The following is a 20,969-nucleotide window of genomic DNA, read 5'->3' on the forward strand; positions in this document are numbered from 1 at the left end:
GGAGCCTGCTTCGGATTCTGTGTCTCCCTCTCTCTCTTTGTCCCTCCCCCATTCACACTCTTTTTCTCAAAAATGAATAAATGTTAAAATTTAAAAAAAAAAAAAAAAAGGATTTTGAGCTATCTGCAAATCAACTCATTTCAGGAGTGGAAGAATCTTGGGTCATTTCTTCATATCAAAATTTACACAGATTCCTGTTTGCGATGTCTTCAGTATTAAAAGAGGCAATCACACCAAGTCTCCTGTATTCCATACACGGTAAATTCTTTGTTTCAGCCAACTCTTAGCAGAGGGGCAACTAGAACAACACCATCTCCCTGGACAAAGAGCACTGAATATTCCGTGTTGTTGATTTATATCTCTCTTCGTATGTTTCCTCATCGATTTCTATAGTAGTCGCAGTTTCCCCCACATCTCCCAATATCACCTTTCAATGCTGGTCATAAGCATGTAATCTGCCTCGGGGCTCGTTTCTCATTTTCACGTAAATTCGCCCAACCAGGGTGAGCCTGATAAGAGACAGACACTCTTCCACGGTGTTGGTAGTTTGCTGCTGGTCCACACCGTCTGCCATGTTTCAAACCCTGAGCCTTTCAGAACATCTGAGTTTTTGTTTTCTTCAATTTCTTTTATGTTTATTTATTTTTGAGAGAGAGAGACAGAGTGCGAGCAGGGGAGGGGCAGAGAGAGAGGGAGACAGAATCCGGAGCAGGCTCCAGGCTCCGAGCTGTCAGCACAGAGCCCGACGCGGGGCTCGAACTCACGAACCGAGAGATCATGACCTGAGCTGAAGCCAGACGCCTAGCCAACTGAGCCACCCAGGTGCCTCAAACATCTGAGTTTTAATCCAGATCTGTCACTTGTTTTATGACTGCCTAGTTTACTTTGTTTTCCTGATCTTTACTTTTGCTCTCTGTTTAATGAGGATAATCCTGCAGGATTGCCGTGACAATTCATTTATTATGTCAACAAGTATCAACTGAGTTTTTAGTTGAGCACTAGATACTGTTCTAAGATGCTGGAAATACAGCAATTGGGGTGGGGGGCGGGGGGCAGGGTCAAAATTTCCATGTTTATGTTGCTTATATTCCAGGGAAGACACCACAAGTAATATAACATTAACATTACATTACTGTAATGCTCTAGGATACTAGATACAAGGTAGTGGGAGCCAATATGAAGGGAAAGACTAAAACAGAGAAAAAGGACAGAGTGCCAGGGGTCAGAGGTGATCTTTAGCGAAGGTGATCATGAGATCTCTTGAGGGAAGAGGTGACGTCGTATCAGAAATTGGAATAGATCAGCAAGTGAGTGAACCATTAAAGGACAGCAAGTGAAAATGGATTTACAGAGCAGCTACCATATTAGCTGATTCATGACAGAAGTTCGAGAAACAAAATAACATCAAGGATTGCCCCAGCAATTTTAAGCGAGCTTGAGGTTTACCAGACAGAGTGTCCTGCTCCAGAGCTTTCCTTTAGCAGAAGACCCTTCCTTCCTCTCCTCCACCTTCCCTCCTTCCTCCCTCTTTCCCTCCCTCCGTTCGTCCCTCCCTTCCTCCCTTCCTTCCTTCCTCCCTCCCTCCCTCCCTTCCTTCCTCCCTCCCTCCCTTCCCTCCTCCCTTCATCTTTTCATTCAATAAATATTCATGTTAGGAACTGAAGAAGACACGGTAAGTTGATCACTGACCGAAACGAAATGGAGTCCTGGAGAAACACCTAAAAGTAAGACCAGGAATCTGCGCAGCTGAGAGAAAGGTACCTACAGGGAGGTGAGAAGGCCAAAGACAACATTAAGGCCATCTTATGTTTTTGCCCTGAGATGGCCATGAAGGTTCTGGAAAATCTCTAAGGCTTCCTGACATACCAAAAACAATTCTGTTGTTTTAGATATTTACAATAGAAAATTGTTTGGGCATTAAACATTTTATTACACAGTGAGGTCTTGGCACTGGTAGAGTAGCTTGTACCAAACTACCACTCCTGGCAATGAAAATGTTAAACTCTGGAGCAGCTTTCAGACAGTAGAGGACAAGCAAACCTAGGCAGGAAGTGGAGGAGACACGCACCGAGCCATCCAGCTTTCCCCCAGGTCAGTCCACATGGCCCACAGGCACACACTTTAGGCAGAAAGCAGCCATCCTGGCCCCCGAAGAGTCAGGTTAGAATTCAAGGCCGTTGGCGCAGTGAGCATTCGAAGCTGGAAATCCCAGAGAAAAGGACGCGGCGGAGAGGATAGCCCTAATACCTGCACTCGAATTCCTCCCGAAGTCTGTGCTGTCTTTGAACTTCATATACGAGCAGAGAAGCGGAAAATCCCAGCTGTGAGCAGCAGGTGCCTGAGGCTGCGGAGATGGCACTGGAAGTTCAAGCCTCACCACGTTAGAAGGACTTAGGACCACGCAGACTTTCCCTGAAAACTCCAGAAAGGCTCCAGGCTACGAGTAAGCACAGGTTTGCTACCTTATAGCTACAGTTCGAATACATATGGGAAAACGCTAGTGCTAATTCCAAGACTAAGGACCAAATTCTTAAAACTAAGGGCAAAATCGGAATCCATCCACCCTAAAAATGAGACTCCGCCTAGCCCAAGTATTACCGCCGGTAACTTTTTAAACGCTTCTGAAATAATTTTCGACGTACAGAAAAGTTGCAAATACAGCACAGAGAGCTCCCATATACACGCCACCCGCCTTCTGCTAATGCTACTCTCTTGCGACCTCATAGTACAATGATCAAAGTCATAAAATTACCACTTGTACTATACTAGTCTATTCACTAAACTTCAAACTAGACATTCTTCAAATTTCGTCAATTTTCCCACTAACGTCCTTTTCAGTCCTAGGGTCCAATCAGAATCCCAGGATACTCTAAATGGTCTTTTCAAGGGCGCCTGGGTGGCTCAGTTGGTTAAGTATCTGACTCCTGGTTTCAGCTTAGGTCACGATCTCATGGTTTGTGAATTGGAGCCTCGCATGGGACTCTGTGCTGAGCAGAGCCTGGTTGGGATTCTCTCTCTCTCTCTATCCCTCCCCGGTTCATACTGTCTCGCTCTCACTCTCTCTCTCTCTCTCAAAACAAAGTAACTTAAAAACAATTTTTTAATTAAAAATAAATAAATTATCTTTTTATCTCCTCCAATCCCCAGTCTTTCCTTGTCTTTTTTGACCTCTGCACTTTTAAAAACTGTTGGTCTTATCATTTTGGTCCTTGGTTTAGGTTTATCTAATGTATTCTCATGATCATACCGAGATTATGCATTCTTTGCAAAAAATGGCACAGAAGTGATGTTGTATCAGGTGTCAGGTGACATGTGATGTCAGTATGTCTTATTTCTGGGGCTGTGAACCTGGATCTTTGGGTTACGATGGTGTCTGCTGGGTTTCTCCACTGTAAAGTCCCTATTTTCCTTTTTACTACTGATGAATATTTATGAGAAATACTTTAAGGCGAGGCATACTGTTTCCAAAATTAGCATTTGGGGACCAATGGCTGGACCTTGCCTGCGGCCATTATCGTTGTGGTATTTGCCCCAAGCTAATCTTATATTTCCTTCACCCTTTCTACACATCTCTTAATTTGAATTCTTCTGTAAGAAAGAGCTTTCTCTTTTCTCCCAATCATCTATTTAGTCAATTATTTATTGGTCTCATCATGGACCCAGGATGCTTGTTTTATGACTTATAATCCAATGTGAGCATTATTTTCTTGCTCAGTCCGTTCCAGTTTTGCCCACTGGAAACTCCTTCATGTTGGCTCCTGGGTCCTTTCATTTTTTTACTGAGCATATTTTTACTTTCATCACCCCAAGGAACTACCATGCCTTTCACTGAATAACATATCCGAATAATTTAATAGTTGAGAGAGTGGCTGACCACCAAGAGAAAAAAAAAATAGTTAATAGAAACAATCTGACAGACAATCCAAATATTGAAATTGCTTGGCAGATTTAAAAAGCAATCAGGATAAATATGTAAAAGAATCTGTAGGAAAGGAGAATGATCAAGGTGAAAAGATAAAAAAAAATATTCAGGAGAGATGGAAACAAACAATTGGGGGAATCCTAGCACTGAAAAACATGATATCTAAAAATCTAAAACAGATTTGAACTACCAGCTTGATCATATGTTCATATATTTTGACAAATCTTTGCCGTTTTTCCTCAGGGTTACTTTTAGAAAATAGAAAACTTTGGGGCGCCTGGGTGGCGCAGTCGGTTAAGCGTCCGACTTCAACCAGGTCACGATCTCACGGTCCGTGAGTTCGAGCCCCGCGTCGGGCTCTGAGCTGATGGCTCAGAGCCTGGAGCCTGTTTCCGATTCTGTATCTCCCTCTCTCTCTGCCCCTCCCCCGTTCATGCTCTGTCTCTCTCTGTCCCAAAAATAAATAAACGTTGAAAAAAAAATTTAAAAAAAAAAAAGAAAATAGAAAACTTTAATGATACATTTCAATGCTCTTTTGTGTTTGTCTCTGATGCCACCCCCCCTCCATCCCCAACCAGAGCTTATTATCATTCTTAATTTAGAAAGAATCTTTAACATAATAAATGTTTATTTATTTTGTTTGTTATTTTGTTGTTATTTATTTGTTTATGTACATAAACAGTATGTAGTATTTTTACGCTTTTTGAGAAATGTGTTCTCTTAAAATTTGTTTTTATACACCATGTCATTTAAAAAAATTCTTTTAATGTTTATTTATTTTTGAGACAGAGAGAGGAAGCACAAGCGGGGGAGGGGCAGAGAGAGGGAGACACAGAATCCCAAGCAGGCTTCTGGCTCTGAGCTGTCAGCACAGAGCCCGACGTGGGGCTTGAACCCACAAACCGTGAGATCATGATCTGAGCCAAAGTCAGACACTCAGACTGAGCCACCCAGGTGCCCCTACACCATGTTATTTTTTAAATTTATCTATACTGATATTAATTCATTAATTCTGGTATGTTATTTTATTTCTTGAATGCATCAAAATTACATCATCTACTCTCTTTTGAAATACATAGATCATTTCCAGTTGTTGGGTATTCAAAATAGTCTTGTCATAAACATTTCTGTGCACATTTCCTTGAACACATGTGAGACATTTTTCCTATCATACATTTTTATGAGCAGAATTTCTGGTCTTAGCGTTGCTCCAATGTGATCGCACCTATTTGCATGGCTAAAAGCGGTGTGTGATTTACCTGTTTATTTTTTGTTCTACCTACTTGCCAAAACTTGGCATTATTAGCCTTTTAAGTTGTTTCCAATCCGATGGGTGTAAATGTAATTGTACCGGATTGTTTTAATCTACATTTACTGTGTAGGTGGTGAGATTGTCACATATTTATGATATATTCAGATTTCCTGTCTGTAAATTACCTATTCATCTCCCGTGTCCATTTTCTATTGGGTGATCTGTCTGTCCATGATTGCCAAGTAAAAGTTCTTTATAAATTCTGAATAATAATCACTGCCAATTATATGCTTTTTATTTTTTACTTATTTTTTTAATATTTATTTTTGAGAGAAAGAGAGAGTGTGAGTGGGGGAGGGGCAGAGAGAGAGAGAGAGACAAAGAATCTAAAGCAGGCTCCAGGCTCTGAGCTAACAGTACAGAGCGCAATGTGGGGCTTGAACTCACGAACCACGAGATCATGACCTGAGCTGAAGTCAGGCGCTTAACTGACTAAGCCACCCAGGCGCCCCCAATTACATACTTTTTAAATATATCCTCCTGGTCTATAGTTTACTACAGCTGTTTATGGTATCATTTGTTGAACAGAATATTTAAATTTTAAGTATATATATATGCCTTATTTAAGAAAGTCTTCCTGATTCCTATAGCTTTGCAATTATATGGAAAACTCTCTCAAGTTGTTCTTTAAAATATCTTAACTACTCTTTAGTCTTTACTCTTCATGGGAATTTTAGAACCAACTTGTCAACTTCCACAAAAGAAATTCTATTGGGGTTTCTGGAGTGAGTTTGCATTGAATTTATAGATTAATTTGGGGGAGACTGGTACCTTTGTCATATAGTCATGAAGTTCATCTCATTTATTCATGTCACTTCATTTATTCAGATCTTGGTTTTACCTCTTTCAATAATACTTTAAAGTTTTCTCTATACAGTTCTTACCGTCCTTTTATTGGATTTATTCCTAGATACCATACCTTTTTGTTGTTAATTGGGAACATAATTCGCTTTTGTTACATTTTCTAATTAGTCGTGACTGGCGTAATGCTATTGCTTTTTACTGTGACCGTGAAAATCTCTGAGTTCTCAGAGTCAGTTTTGATAGTGATGGAATAAAAGTGATAGGGATGAATATGTGGATGGTAAAGCATTATTCGTTCAGACTCAGATGCAGTGGCCACATAAAATGGACTCTTAAGCTCTCCTTCTCCAGGCGTGGGTTGCCCACAGTTTGGAGACCGCTGGTTTGCATCCTACCATTTTAGAATGATCTGACTAGAAGGAATGATTGTACCGGAAACTCAAGCTAGATCAGAGTGATCAGTTTGATTGCCCATCCCCTGTTCTCTGGTGCTTATGTTTACTTTAATACAATTCAGGAAACATTTGGCATCTGGCCTTTGTTGTAGGCCACTTTTTGGCCTTGGGATTATGGTGAATGCAACCCCAGCTATGGTGCTACCATTGGTGGGTCTCAAACTCAGTCCAGGGTGAGCGGGTAGCAGGGTGTTTTCGATGAAGAGGCTCCATGGGGACAGATGAACCAGGCAGCAAGGATATAAGCTTACTGGTTTTTTCTTTCAGTTAGTATTTTCATGTAAAGGAAATTAAGGGGCACTTTACATGCATTGAGTCACTTCATTTTCGTAATATTTCGATGAGGTATCATCGCCCTATTTTATAGACAACAGAGCAAACATTTAGGGAATTAAATAACCTGCCCCCCAAAAGCACGATGGGACCTTTGTTCTATTTAATTCCAGCAGCTGTGCCTTTCTCACTACCCCCATTCATTGAGGTTTACCTATTTTTATCATATTGTATTTGCTTGTACCAACACTGTATTCCTTCTGCACGAAAGTGAATTTTATTATCGAAGAGGCATTTTAGAGGCTCAGTTAATCCATTACTCAGTTGGTCAGTGACTGAGGCGGGCCGTGCAGAGCCGCGTGGGCCATGAGCTGGATGGTCCTGTGGAATGACAGTGGCGAGGGCAGGTCCGGTAGCTGATCCCCAGCTTTACCACACGCCTCTTTACATGCTGCAATCAGCACGGATGTGTAAAGGCTAATTAAGGGAACATGATGGGAAGAGTCTTGGCTCTTAGAAATCACCTCTTGTTAAGTAAACGATCCGGAAGAAAAATCGCCACATCTAATCACGAAGACCAGAAAAATCAATGGCTATGATGCAGAAAGCTTTGACAAGCTGCTGAGAGTCTTCTCGGAACCACACAGAAGGGAAGAGTTTATATTTCAGCAGCAAAAAATATTGTAAGGAGACATACGAAAATTATATGTCAGGATGGTATTTTTGAACTAACATACAGCAAAATGACAAAACCTGCAACAATAGAGAATAGAGGTTAGAACCCATATATAGAATAGAATAGAACCCACATATGGGTTCATTAGATCACTTTTACCCCTCAGTTAACCTTCTTTCCTCCCCGCTTTGTGCCTTCGTTACCTGTAAAATATAGAAGACAAAAATGTAACGTCCAATAAATTGAGAATTTGGAGAGTTTATTCCAAATGTATTCCTTTGCTGGCCTGGCCGAAACACGTCGTGCTACATGCGGAGATTCATAGTCAAGTGACAACGTTGAACTTCATTTTTGGTTATTTAAAATATTGAAGATACCTGGGGGCTCCTGGCTGGCTCAGTTGGTAGAGCGTGTGACTCTTGATCTTGGGGTCATGACTTCAAGCCCCATGCTGGGCGTGGAGCCTACTTAAAATAAAATAAAATGAACGTATTCAAAATATTGAATACTCAATAGGGGCATTCTGGATAGCTCAGTTGGTTAAGCATCCAACTCTTATTTCGGCTCAGGTAGTGATCCCAGGGTCACAGGATCGACCCCACATTGGGCTGCTTAAAATTCTCTTAAGCCTGGAGGCTGCTTAAGATTCTCTCTTTCTCCCTCTGCCCCTCTCCCTTGCTCGTACTCTCTCTCTAATATACATATATATATACATATATATATATATATATGGCAAGTCTTCTACAGTCAAAAAGGGACTAAACTAGGGGCGTCTGGGTGGCGCAGTCGGTTAAGCGTCCGACTTCAGCCAGGTCACGATCTCGCGGTCCGTGAGTTCGAGCCCCGCCTCAGGCTCTGGGCTGATGGCTCAGAGCCTGGAGCCTGTTTCCGATTCTGTGTCTCCCTCTCTCTCTGCTCCTCCCCCGTTCATGCTCTGTCTCTCTCTGTCCCAAAAATAAATAAATGTTGAAAAAAAAAAAATAAATAAATAAATAAATAAATAAAAAGGGACTAAACTAGAAGCTTACTCCTGAACTTGCCATTAGATTTATAGTTTGGTGTATCTTTAAAAGCAAGTTTTTGAAAAGTCACGTAAGAGAATAATACACCTTTACTTGCGCTCCAGATCGTCTTCAGTTTGTAGCTGCTTCCTCAGCCCTTCGTGGGAACCCTTCAGAGGGCTGTACTTCCACCTGAAGTCCTTCCTGGGAACCATTCACGCTTCTTCTCCAGCCTGAGCCAACAGTTCAGACACCAGCAATGCTAACAGCAGTTTGTTGAAAACAAAACATAAAAAAGGAGAGGCAAACACGAAAACCACAGACAGCCTCCCAACAGTCCAACTCACCTTGGCAACCCAAGGAAGAGCTGACCCCACCACAGAGATGCTTCGTGGTCCCGTGAGTACATTTCCCATTCCCGAAAGACCTCAGTCGCACACGGGAGTCACAAAAGGAACGTGATTGCCTGCCGGGTTGAAATCTGGATCGGAGGAAGGAAAGAAAAAAAAAAAAAAAAGTCCAGCCCTGAATTTCGTTATGCCTGGTTTAAATAGTTGTTCATACTCTGCATTCGAGGTAATGTTCATACCCCGCATTCGAGGTAACAGCGGTTACACCGCTGCGTGTCATTTCACCCAGTCCTCGAGGGACAAGTGAATCTCCGCGACATCAAAATGACACAGTTCACGTAAAGCATAAATGGAAGGGTAGCAATGCAGCAACAATCGCCACCATCTCTGGGTGTTTTCTATGCCCCAGGTACTGCTCTGTATTTAGACATTAACCTCTCTCCCTTCATCTTGACAAAAAACATTATAATGATGATGTGCTAACGCCTCGTATAGTCACTTAGGCGCCGCGTGCAATTCTTTCTGAACCCCTGTAGTCGCCACAGAGCCCTCCGTGGAGGCAGTGTTGAGGATTCCCATTTTAAAGCCTCAGGTTTTGCCCACAGTGGAATAATCAGGAAATGGACCGGCAGGTTCTGATCCCAGGCTGGTAGGGAGCCCACACCCTCCTGCATGACGCCGCCCGGCCTCTACCTCCAACTCCGCAGGGCAGACTGACAAACCTCCTCCACCTTACAGAGGAGAGGGCGGGAGCCTGGAGAGAATAACCCAGTCAAGGCCCCACAGCAGAGGCGCTGCGGTTCCTGCCGGGTGTTGACAGAGCCAAAGCTCTGTGTGCTCTTCATTGCGGTCAGGGAAACATCCAGTGGATACTCAGTCTATCTGGAGGTGGTCCTCGAGGCCCGTCCAGAATCCACAGCCTGTCATGCAAATAGAAAGATCTGTTCTCTAATCATGTGTGGCATATGGTTAAAGACCAGCGCAATCTGGCAGGATTAGTAGGCCTGGTGCGGAATATACGACCGTCGTCGCTCCCCTCTGTTCAGAACAGATGGGATGGTAAAGGTGACGGGGTTCACAGGGAAGGCCGGCGTTCACAAGATGCGAAGAGGGCATCGCGGGGTCTGAGGGGAGGGGGTGCCGGCTGATGGCTTTTCCTGTTTCCTCTGCGTTAGCTCGATATGTTCCAGTGTGAGAGGCACACGGACCCGCTGAAGGATAATTCAGCCGGCCGTAGCAAAATGGAAGAAAATATCATCGTGGGCCTGCACAGCTGAGCAAGTTACGCCAGGTTTCTGAAGCCAAAGTCCAAGCCGTCTTAATGCAAATATAATTAAAAGCTGTGGTTGGCACATAATTACTAAATATATAGTAACCACCATGCTTCTTCCGGGTTTTCAGATTTATTCATCGTTTTCCTCCCTAGATCAGGCTAGCCATCTTGGAGAGTCACAGGCTAGTATTTTTTGTTGTCTTTGTCCCGTAGGTAGACCTATTCATTCCAGCTGGCCAGCTGATCTTTGAGGAAGGACTTGACTCAGTCTTGAGTCTCACATTTAATTAAACCTGAGACTTTTGGCTTTTGGGTAAATGTTGAGCTGCTAGACCTATCAAGGTTTTTTAAAGGCTGCCCAGCGTTTCACATTCAATCAACAATAGAAGGATTGATGAAGATTTACATGTTCTTCAGGGAGTCCAAACCAGGGAATGAGGTAGGTCAAATTTTTCTAAAAACAGTTGGATAAGAGAGTGATAAGATAGAAACGGCAATTGCTTAGAGGCTTATTTTAATGCCATTCTCCCTCCGCAAGATGCTGAATTTCTGGAAAGCAAGGTTCTGCTTTACTTACTAACCTTCATGCACCAAACACAATACCTAGGGCATAGTGAGTGCTTTGTAAATTTTTATTGAATGAATCAATGAATGAAGGAATGAATGAAGTGGGCATGAGACATGGGTAAGAAATATAAGTCACTAACTAGAAGGGTGATTTGTCACAGGAGACACATTCACACAACAAAAAGACTTTGAGGTACATTCTGAAATGTACATGATGGAAAGCTTATAAAATTTATATTAACTTTCATACATATATATATAATATGTGTGTGTATATACACTATATATATATATACATATAACAAATAAAACAATGTATATAACAAATCACAAATAGTATTAAGTGGGGAGAATCTTTCACCAAGATGGCTCCCATCTAGCCTCTGATTGTGCTGGACCATCATCAGTCTGTCCTTGTTTAAAAGGACACATCTTTTCACAATATCTACAAATACTGAATCATGTTGTACATCTGAGACTAGTATAATGTTATATGTCCATTATACCACAAGAAAGCATAAAACAAAATAAAAGGACACTTCCATTTAGATGTTTACATTAACTGCACAGACATCTCAAGTTATCTTAAAAATTGAGCCAGGTTTGCCCTCTGACTTCAATGACTTCGTTTTTATAGTTGTAGTTAATTCGCTGCTTCAAAGACATGTCACTACTGTTTTTTTTTTTATTAAAAAAAATTTTTTTAGTGTTTTATTTCTTTTTAAGACAGACAGAGACAGAGCATGAGTGGGGATGGGGCAGAGAGAGAGGGAGACACAGAATCCAAAGCAGGCTCCAGGCTCCGAGCTGTCGGCACAGAGCCCGACACGGGTCTTGAACTCACAAACTGTGAGATCATGACCTGGACTGCAGTCAGACGCTCAACCGACTGAGCCACCCAGGTGCCCCAAGCCATGTCACTCCTCTTTTAAAGTATGTTCTGCAAAATGACCACCACACCTGCTTTCTTTCTTTTGCTCTCTCTCTCAGTGACAACCTTCTCTGTTTTGATGGTGAGAACGGATTAAATAGACTTCCTTGCTTGGATGTTAGCAGGAACTCAATAGCTCCCCAATGAAAATGTTTACTCCACTGAATAGTAGTGTGGCCGTTATGAAACTTATTTTGCTTTTAGTCAACCTTCCCACCCGCTACAGCCGTCTATGTCTGTAGTGCTTTTCCCATTCTCTAAGGATGGGTTCCCTGTCACTAAAATATTAATCATTTGCATAGCCTTGGCCCATTAAAATTATTTCTTACTAATTGCCTAATTTATTTTTTATAAGGTCCACTCTACGAGCCAAGGCCAGGGCTGTTTATGGGACTTGCCTCAGATTACATTCTCGAAAAGTAGCAGGGTTATTGCCTCTCAAGTCAAGACTGCTTTTTATCCTGCTGAAGTCATTGCCAAGTATCTTAAAAGATTTCCGCCAGCTTGGGGCGCCTGGGTGGCGCAGTCGGTTAAGCGTCCGACTTCAGCCAGGTCACGATCTCGCGGTCCGTGAGTTCGAGCCCCGCGTCAGGCCCTGGGCTGATGGCTCAGAGCCTGGAGCCTGTTTCCGATTCTGTGTCTCCCTCTCTCTCTGCCCCTCCCCTGTTCATGCTCTGTCTCTCTCTGTCCCAAAAATAAATAAACGTTGAAAAAAAAAAAAAAAAAAGATTTCCGCCAGTTTAACGCCAACACCTACCGAGGGCAGGAATTTCAAGGGATTTCATCAAAAACATGGCATCCGGACTGGGATTTCCCGGCTCCCTTAGCCACAAGGGGAGGCGGCCTTCTGCAGCCAGCCTCGGGGCTGTGGGAAGGGCCGGAGGACTGCCGCCCCGAGGAACTTTCCCTCCTTTTGCAGAATGGTGCTGAGGAGGGACAAAGCGTCATCATTCCAGGAGCCGCGCTCAGAGTCCTTCTTGGTGCTCTCCCCGGCACCCTTTCTGTCTCTGAAAATGTCTTTTTGCAAGAGAGTGATCCGCGTGTCATCGCACAGTTTCAAAACGATTCCAAAGACGGATCGTTTATTTGCGTCTGCAGTCATTATTTGCTCATTTCCATTTTATGACAGTCGGCTCTCTATTATCTCAGGGGCTGCTCCCTGAGTGTGTGGCTTCTCCAGCTCATCTGACCGGTCCCTTTCCTCTTCTGTTCCAAGTACCGTCCCATTTCCGCGCTCGCTCGGGCCTTGACAAAATGCCAGTTGCAGAGAGCAAAGGAGAAAATAAAACCAGCTCAGCTTGCTATTTGCTCACAAGCGCAGTGTATATCTTTCCTGTGTTTAATTCCTTGCTTGTGTTTGTAAGTTTACATTTGGCAGGGTGAAGGAGGCAGGGTGTGGAGGAGTTGAAAATACGGATTAAAATTGTTCTGATATTTCCAGTTATTGGTGGTCATCGTACCTACACGCAGGGAACAATCTAAGCTTTTTTGGGGAACTGAGTCACTTTTCTCTTCTCTGTTTTAAGGCAGATTAGAATTATTCACGGTCTAAAAATGGGATCATTCTCTACGTTAGAATTCATTAGTTACTACTTGCTGAGAACACGCAACGCGGTGAGCTGACCGCCCCTAGCAAGTTCACCTTTTATTACGAAGCTGAGAGTTAAAGCAAAACTCAAGGCCCGTCTGGACAGGCACACAGCTCCATCAGAGAAATCTGGGCTCACGGCGCTGGCTTTCACCCTTACGGCAGGCATGGAACAGAATTCAACGGGGCGAAGTCACTGAGTTGTAAAGCCTGGAGCCGACGAGGACCAAAGGTGTCGGTACCAGTGTTTTCTGTCCCCAAAAACCAGTGGTGGCTCACCCCCACGGCTCTCCCTGAAGAGCAGCCCACGTTGAACTTTATATACAGAAGCACCTTTTATTAATCTAACAAATTAGGGGGAGAAACGGTTATAGTATCTTAAGGGTTTTACATCCTGGAATCACAAAGGAGAATCTTTATGAACTTGAAAAATTATGTGCCTCATTGAATAAGCCTCTGCAAATGTAGCCTCCTACATCTATTTTTTTAGAACTTGGCTTTGGGGAGAAGGAGGAATGACTGTGGTGTGCCCGTAACAAAGAGACAGTCCACACTGGGAGCTTTACGTAAATACCCAATGGTTCTAACAATCAGAAATACTTCATTCAACTTGATGCATTGATTTAATCAAGTGAACAACGAATGTGTTTTTTTTAAGTCAAATTGATAGCGTGGTCAGCATTATACCTCATAAACTTTTATCATTTCATAGATGAGTAACCATTGCGACCCGGTTATGTGCCAGGTAAAGCTTAACTGAGCACCTTAAGTGAAATTAAAAACATTATAAAGAATAAAGTGGCTTCAGTATGAAAAACCTCCTTTGGTGCCACCAACCCATGTTATTTTTTTATTTCAAAACCAAACTCAACAAGCACTGTTATGTATTTGGATCCTACAGAAACAGTGTGCTAGTAAACAAGGGCCTTCTGTATTTTATGTTCTAGGCCAAGTGTTATACAAGATCCCACATAATAGAATTGTTTCCAGTGGGATGGCAAAATAAAATACGTGTTCAGGGGCGCCTGGGTGGCTCCATCGGTTAAGCGTCCCACTTCAGCTCAGGTCATGATCTCACGGTCCGTGAGTCTGAGCCCACTGTTGGGCTCTGTACTGACAGCTCAGAGCTTGGAGCCTGCTTCTGATTCTCTCTCTCTCTCTCTCTCTCTCTCTCTCTCTCTGTGCCCCTCCCCTGCTCACGCTCTATCTCTCTCACTCTCAAAAATGAATAAATATAAAAAAATTTTTTAATATATTTGTAAAACTATAGTAACAGTATTAGAGACAATGTAAACAAAAATTCATTTACTATAAGAAGTATAAATTGGTAAACCATTTTAGCCTACCAAGCAGAAGAGGAACCTTAAAAATGCTCCTAGCTTTTGATTCTGTATTCCATCTCTAGAAATATTTTAGAAGATTGAAGCTGCATCTAAGGCCAAGATGACCCATAAGGCATTACCTATAAAAGCAAAGAGAACCATTCATATAATCTAAATATCAAAAAAGGAAAAAGTCTGTTCTGATTAAAGGAATTACACAGTGGAATATTAAGCAATAACATTAGTGGAATGTTTTTGAAGAATTGCTCGTGATGTAGGAACCCACTAATATGACAGGAATGAATGGAGAAGAAAAAATTATCTGGAGAAGTATGATTACAATCATTTCTGATCTATATTAAATATATGTGCTTATATAATAGCTAGAAAAGGTACTGAAAGAATATAAGCCAATATTGAAAAGTAGTTATGGATTATTTTTATTTTCCTTTTTGCACTGTTCCTGAATTTTAAAAAGTGTTTAAATTTGAATGTACTTGTGACAGTTAATGTTATGTATCAACCTGACTGGGTTAAGGGATGCGCAGAAAGCTACTAAAACATTATTTCTGGTTGTGTCTGTGCGAGTGGTTCTAGAAGACATTAGAAATTGAATTAATAGACTGAGTAAAGAAGATCACCCTTACTTATGCGGGTGAACCTCACCAAATTTGTTGAGGCTTGAATAGAACAAAAAGGTGGAAGAAGGGGGGATTTGACCTGGGCCATCCATATTCTCTTGCCCTCAGACATTGGCGCTCCTGGTTCATGGTGTTTTGGGCTTGGATCAGGAGTTCTATCATCAACCCCCCGCCCCTATACACACACACACACACACACAATTCTCAGAGCTTTAGTTTAGGACTGAAATATACTGCCACCTTTCTTGGTTCTCTAGCTTACAGATGGCAGATCGTGGGACTTCTCGACTCCCTAATCATGTGACTCAATTCCTATAACAAATGTCTAGATAGATAGATAAAAAGATAGATATATAGAGACGAGAGAGAGAGAGAGAGAGAGAGAGGGAGTCTATATATCAAAACTATATGTATATATGTATGTATATATATATATATATATATATATATACATGGAATGTAGGTAGGTAGATAGATATAGATAGATAGATACATAGAGAGTCTATATAGACCATATATATATAAACTATAGCCTATATAATACATAGTATTATATCATTTATATATAATCTATATATAGTCTGTCTATCTATCCTATTGGTTTTGTTTCTCTAGAGAACTCTGACTAATATAATATTATGTTTATAATAAGACTGTATCATATATATGTAAAAATATGTATTTTAGTCAACTTGGCTTAAAGTACAGATTTTGGTGTCAGAATTACTTGAGTTTGTGTCCTACTACTTACAAGACGGAGAAACGACTGAATATCTTTACAACTCGATAGAGAGATTTAGTCAGTCATCAAACAACTTCCCACAAAGAAAAGCTGAGCACTGGATGGTGCATTGTACTGAGTATTTAAAGAAAAATTAATACAGATGCTTCACAAATTTTTCCAAAGCATAAAAGTGAAGGGAACACTTCATAACTCATCCTATGAGGCTACTATTACCTCGACATCAACATCAAAAGCATCAGAAGAAAAACACAGACTGATGTAAAAATTCTCAACAAAATACTCGCAAACCAAAGCCAGCAGCATGTAAAAAGTATTGTAACTGTACCCAAGTAAAATTTATCCCAGGAAAGTAAGACTCCATATGAAAATCAGTCAAGGTAAATACCATATTTATAAAACAGAAGAAAAAAACCCACATAATCATTTCAGCTGATGCAGAAAAAGCATTTGACAAAACCCAACACCTGTTCACCATAAAAACAATCAGAAAATTAGGAACAGAAAGCAAATTCCTCAGCATCATAAATAAAGTTATGAAAAACCCACAACAGGGGCACCTGGGTGGCTCCGTCAGTTAAGCATCCAACTTCAGCTCAGGTCATGATCTCGCGGTCCGTGAGCTCGAGCCCCACATCGGGCTCTCTGCTGACAGTTCAGAGCCTAGAGCCTGCTTCCGATTCTGTGTCTGCCCCTCCCCTGCTCATGCTCTGTCTCTCTCTGTCTCTCAATAATAAACAAACGTTAAAAAAGTGTTTTAAAGTAAACCCCACAACTAACATTATATTTAATTGTGAACAAAAGTTCCTTTCTTCCTAAGACCAGGAGCAAGACAAGAATGTCCATTATTGCCAGTTCTAGTCAACATTTTAGTGGAGGTTCTAGACACGGTAGTTGGGTAAGAAAAAGAAATGAAAGACATCAAGATTGGTAAGGAAGAAATAAACCATCTCTATTTGTGGATGATATGATATTCTCTATGGAATATCCTTAAGAATCCACATATAGGCGCGCACACACACACACACACACACACACGCACACGCACACACTAGCATATAAGTAAGTTCAGCAAGGTTGCCAAATATGTCAATATACAAAAATTAATTGTATCATTGTACACTAGCAATGACCATCTGAAAATGAAATTAAGAAAGCAATTCCATTTGCAATAGCATCAAAAATAATAAAATATGTAACAGAAGAATTGCACGACTTGTATGCTGAAAATTATAGCACACTGATGAAAGAAATGAAAGACCTCAATGAACGGAAAGACACCCTTTCCTGTCCATGGACTGGAAGACTTGATATTGTTAAGATGGTAATACTCCCAAAATCGAGCTGCAGATTCAATGCGATCCCTAAAAAAATTTCAACTGCCTTTTTTACAGAAATGGAAAAGTTTATCCTAAAATTCATAAAGAGTTGCAGGAGACCCAGAATAGCTAAAACAATCTTGAAAAAGAAAAGAAAATTGGAAGACTCACACTTTCTAATTTCAAAACTAACTACAAAGATACACCAGTCAGTAAAGTATAATGCTGGCGTAAGGATAGACATTCAGATCAAGAGAATGGATTAAGAACCCAGAAATAAACCCATATATCAGTCAATTTCCTTTTTTTATTTAAAAAAAAAATTTTTAATGTTTTATTTATTTTTGAGACAGGGAGAGACAGAGCATGAACAGGGGAGGGTCAGAGAGAGGGCGACACAGAATCCGAAACAGGCTCCAGGCTCTGAGCTCTCAGCACAGAGCCCGACGTGGGGCTCGAACTCAGGGACTGCAAGATCATGACCTGAGCCGAAGTCGGCCGCCCAACCGACCGAGCCACCCAGGCGCCCCTATCAGTCAGTTTTCAACAAGGATGTCAAGATTATTCAGTGGAAAAATAAATCTTTTCAATAAATGGTGCCAGGATAACTGGATGTCCACAGGCAAAGAAATGAACTTGGACCCTACCCCATACCATATAGCGAAATTAAGTCAAAATACATCGACGATCTAAATATTCTGAATAGTAGAGCTTAAACTATAAAAATCCTTAGAAGAAAAACATAGGAGTAAATTTTCATGACCTTCATGATTAAGCAACAGTTTCTTAAATATGACATTCGAAACATTAGCAACTGAAAAGAAATAGATTAATCAGGCATCATCAAAATTATAAACCTTTGCATGTCAAAGGTCACTATCAAGAAAGTGAAGAGACAACCCACAAAATGAAGAACATATTTGCAATCATATATCTGATAAGGTCCTGGTATAAAGACTACATAAAGAATACTTACAACTCAATGATAGAAAGACAGATAACCAAAATTTTAAATAAACATTACGAACCAGATACATAAAGGTCAATAAGCACATGAAAAGATGTTCAACATTGTTAGTCATTAAGAAAATATAAATCAAAACCACAATGAATTATAGCTTCCTATCCACTAGAATAGCTATAATTTCTTTTAAAAAATCCAGAACCTGTGATGTTGCAATTATGAAGATCTTAGAACCCTCATACACTGCTGGTAGAAACGCAAAAAAAAAAAAAAAAAAAAAAAAATGGTGCAGAAACTGGAAACAGCTTCACAGTTGCTCAAAATATTAATGTTAATATCAATAATAGAGTTATCCTATTGTCCAGCAGGTCTAGTGTTGGTCTATACCCTAGAGAATTAAGAACATAGCTTCACTTAAAAAGCTTGTATATGAATGTTTGTAGCAGCATTATTTATTATAGCCCAACATAGAGGCTGGACCCAAATGTCCAACAAGTGGTGAATGGATAAATGTGGTATATCCATACAATGGAATAACATTAGGCCATCAAAAGGAATGGAATATCGACACATACTATAACGTGGATAACCCTTGAAAACATTGTGTTAAGAAATAGAAGCCAGTCATAAAAGACCGCTTATCAGACGATTCCATTTATATGCAATATTCAAAACAGGCAAATCCATAGAGACAGGAAGTGGATTATCGGTCCCCAGGGAATCACAACATGGCAGACAAGAAGAGACATGGACTGATCACCCCCCGTCTTCAAATGCAGGCTTCCGGATTGCAACAGAACCACGCCACAGAGAGGGAGAAGATTCTATTTTAAAACAAGATTAAAACTTGACTCTTACATGGGCTGCACCTTGAATTACCTAGTTAAAACTGTCTTTTATGACTTAAAATGATATTTTTATTGCCTAAAGCTACAAAAAAAGTTATGAGGGCTACTGGACTCCCCTTGTAGGGACAGAGAAAGAGCCATATACAATGTCTGAAAGTACAGCAGAAGACAGGTAACGCTGTGTTCGAATTTTGTTTGTTTCGATATATGAGTTACGACTGGATAATGGAAGTTGCTGGGGGGGGTGGGGGAAGATATAGAACCCCCACGTAAAGCTAAAGAGCAATATAATAGTATTTGATACAACAAAATTACATACCCCATGATCCGGCTTCATTGCTGTGTGTGTATCGCAAGAACCTCTCCATAAGGGGCGTGTAAGCCACAACTGGAGACTCCCCGAGAGGCTTCCAGCAATTCCTTTCTCCTTTCAGCAAGAGATCTGCCATGTTGTTTTTTACCCATTACCATGTTAACTGCTCTTGGAAAGCTGAGAACAGGATCGGAGGCAAACGTTGAAACCTCTCTCCCTGGTGTGTCCCTGAAGGTCATCGGTGATGAGCCTGGATTAAGATTCAGAATCCATCTGGGGGCGCCTGGGTGGCCCAGTCAATGAAGCGTCTGACTTCAGCTCAAGTCATGATCTCGCGATCCATGGGTTCAAGCCCTGAGTCAGGCTCTGTGCTGACAGTTCAGAGCCCGGAGCCTGCTTCCGATTCTGTGTCTCCCTCTCTCTCCGGCCCTCCCCCACTCGTGTTCTGTCTGTCTCTCTCTCAAAAATAAACAAACATTTTTTTTAAAAATTTTTTAACTTCAGAATCCTTCCCAATACCCCCCCTCCTCCAGGAAGTCATTAACAAATGAACAACCTTGTAGTGCAAGATGACATCTTTTTTTTTTTTTTTTTTGCAATTCCTGGTTTATAATTTTGTTAAGACAGAACATACATATATTAAGAATGCAAGGCAGAATAATTATATGGACAATCTGAGAATACCGAGTAGCACTTCTTCCGGGAAGAAGGGCAAGTTTGGCCAAGGCCATAGCAGGAGAGGAAACCGTGTGGGAAAGGATAGCTCAGCCTTCAGTGGCTCTGAAGACAAAAGGCACCGAAAGCAGGAAGAGTTTAGAGCATAAATGAATGGGAACAGTAATTAAGTTGCATGTCAAGATCTGTAAGAGGCCTATTAAAGTGGGAATGAATTGAGGTTCCGTGTTCCCTCACTTAGTGGTAAACACGATCCCTGCTCCCTGATTTGCCTTTATTTAAAAAAAAAAAAAGTTTTTAATGTTTATTTATTACTGAGAGACACAGAGAGAGGGACAGAGCATGAGCAGGGGAGGAGCAGAGAGAGAAGGAGACACAGAAACCAAAGCAGGCTCCAGACTCCGAGCAGTCAGCACAGAGCCCAGCGTGGGGCTCGAACTCGTGGAGTGTGCGATCATGACCGTTCCACGTTTGAACCGTGAAGTAAACAATGGGTTCCCTTCATTTGCAAACCTGCTGTATGCTCTTCTAATGTAAAGGGAAGACTCATACCACGACTTCGTTATGAGATATTTTTATATTTTTTACGCCAAACATTGCCATTGCTTTTAAATGAACAGACAGACAGACGTTACTCAGCCGGCGTACCGAATTTGCAGAGGGCTATCTTAACCAGGATAATACATCATTGAAGTTCATCTATCAAATCATTTTCCTGTAAAGGTTCAGAAGGAAAGGGCGGGAGAGAGCTAACCTTGAACTCTCACCATGTAGAAACGTTCTTACATTATTCACAGACTGTGTTTAAAATACAGTTGGGCTGGGGCCGCTGCTGCTGAGAAACAGCAGTGATTGCCTGCAATCAGATATTCTAACGCGGTCGACATACAGATCGTGTCCTGGGCACAGCTTCTACCCCTCTCGCTGGCTGTCCCCCAGAAGGCTGGTCTGCTGCAAACATTTACAGCTCGAGTAGCAGGAGAGGGTGACAGC

The 20,969-nt window shown here is 41.4% G+C and overlaps 1 pseudogene; it reads right to left on the reverse strand.

Moving 5' to 3' along the window:
- Positions 1 to 272: 272 nt before the first annotated feature.
- Positions 273 to 574, reverse strand: LOC112859713 (U6 snRNA-associated Sm-like protein LSm3 pseudogene; annotated as a pseudogene).
- Positions 575 to 20,969: the final 20,395 nt, after the last annotated feature.

This window comes from Puma concolor, chromosome F2 (assembly GCF_028749965.1).
Source record: "Puma concolor isolate L17-30 chromosome F2, mPumCon1.1.hap2, whole genome shotgun sequence".
Taxonomy (NCBI): Eukaryota; Metazoa; Chordata; class Mammalia; order Carnivora; family Felidae; genus Puma; species Puma concolor.